We start from the raw sequence: 2,296 nt of genomic DNA, 5'->3' as shown, positions 1-2,296 counted from the left end.
AGTGAACAGAGGGTCCTGGAATGCCAGACATAAGGCTAGCATATTTGGAACCTCTGCAAAGAGGGGGTCCCAGCATGAGCCTTTTATAATGGGAGATTTAGCTAGAAGGGCCTGTGGGTGTAGTCCCAAGTTGGCTCAGATCCAGGTGGGGCTAGGGCATTAAAACCCTTTTCTTATCTGGACCAAAAACTAACTAAATGACCAAGGAAGGGTGGAGAGTTTGAAGGCAATAATAATGAGGGGAGAACTTAAGAGAAGCTTTGATAAGAGAAGTGTAAGAGTGGAAATTGTATTTGTATTATATAATTGGCAGTTAATTACCATGTAAGGTAAGAATCTTTAGTGAGAACTCTTTGAACCATCATCAAAACTTTAAGGATTTTGTGAAAAGATAAATGCATACATCTGATCTACTTCAATCTCCTTATCTTACTGTAACTACCAAGTTAAAGCCTTCCTCTTAATGCTACTATGCCTTTTGGGATTTTCTACTTAGGTTACTTTCCCCCATTACAAGGAATTAGGAACTTTGATCTTTGATACTTCTTGTAGTATAATCAATAATCTTTGTTGTATGCAGAAGTTGTATGCACAAGTTTCAAAATGTGAATGAATAAACTTAACTAAGAGATATTTTAAACCAATAATACTGAACTTACTTGTATTCTTCCCAGAAGTCTTTGTAATTTCATTGACTTTAAATATTACCCTAAGTGTAGGGTTCCCTTCTATAGGACAGCTCCACTTTTAAGGAAGATTTTTCTTATACCAAGCCAAAATCTCTTAGCAGTTTCCACTCTTTGTTCTGATCCTTATCATCTGGGGAGCAGCTGAACTATCCATCTTTTACATGGCAACCTTTCAAGTATTTGAAGACAGTTCTCGTTTTGCTTCACCTTATTAACTATTCTGAGTAAGTCTATCTTTATTCTTTTATAAAGGAATCACTTCATAGTAAGAGGAGCATAGATTTAAAACTTGAAAGCATTTCAGAAGCCATCTAATCCAACTTCTTTATTTTGGCCCAGGAAACTGTGGCCCAGGGATGTTAAAAGATTTGTCAAAGGTCACACAGACAATTTCAGAGATAGGATTTAAACTCACATCTTTTAACTATAGAACCTGTGCTATTTCCTTTACAAATTCCTTTTGTGTATTCTCTTTCTATGACATAACAAGAAAAATATGGTGTAAAGAGGTGTGGATTTAGAGGTAGAGAACTGGGTTTGAATTCCACTCTTATGTGTCATTTGCTATTTGAGTTTCAGTTCTCTTGTCTTTAAAGAGATGACACTGAATAATGCCTAAAGTTCTTTTAGGTCTAAAACTTACAAGCTTCTCAGATAGCTGGTCCTAGCTTTTCCCCCAATTTCCTTGGTAAACTATGGTAGTTCACTTTTGCCCTGAATCTCTTTTTTCTTATATGTAAATTGATATATATTTATTAGGCATTACTATGTGCTGAAGCATTGTATCTGCCCTCAAGGAACTCATCGTTTATGGGGGGAAACAACATGCAAACAACTACATATGAGCAAATTGCATACAGGTTAAATAGGAATAAATACAGGTTAAATAGGACTTCCTGTAGAAGGTTGGATTTTAGCTTAGACTTGAAGGAAGTCTCTGACGTGGGGGGTAGGAAGAGATAAAGAAGCATTCCATGCATGAGAAACAGCAGGGAAAAATGAAAATGAAAATCTATAGAATGGCAAGATTTGATCATCTTCCAGCTCTAGCCACCAGTGTTCTTGTGTTTAAATAAACCAAACTGGGAGTGGCTTAGAAATAAAAAAAATCTACTTCTAGGGAGAAGTTAGGAAATAATTATTCCTAAAAAAAAATATTGAAATGAATGATTGAGTTATTCCTATATCTACCACTTATTTATTTGTTGTTATTATTAAATGTATTAATAAATTTGGCTATAATGTTTGCCATACAAAAATAATTAAGACAGGAATGCTGTCCTCAGAGAGTTCAATACTAGAGATATAATTGCTTCATGGTCTCATTAAAAAAAGCAGAAATATTTCATTGAAAAACCTTTTAAAACATTTGCTTTTTGTGTTTAAATTATATAATCTGCTGAAATGACATCATTATTTTTGCACTTATGACTTCTACTTCTCAATTATGTATTTTATTTTTCTAATATGGGCTTCAGTCAGCAACTTTGGCTAATCTTTTCTCTTTGTACACTAGGTGGCCTCTTGTACTATCAAATATTTGCTAACTATTTAGAGCAGATGAATGAATCTTATTGGTTTACTGGTGGTATATGATAGTCAGACAG

The sequence above is a fragment of the Antechinus flavipes genome, chromosome 3 (assembly GCF_016432865.1).
Source record: "Antechinus flavipes isolate AdamAnt ecotype Samford, QLD, Australia chromosome 3, AdamAnt_v2, whole genome shotgun sequence".
Classification (NCBI taxonomy): domain Eukaryota; kingdom Metazoa; phylum Chordata; class Mammalia; order Dasyuromorphia; family Dasyuridae; genus Antechinus; species Antechinus flavipes.
This window is presented reverse-complemented; position numbering follows the sequence as displayed.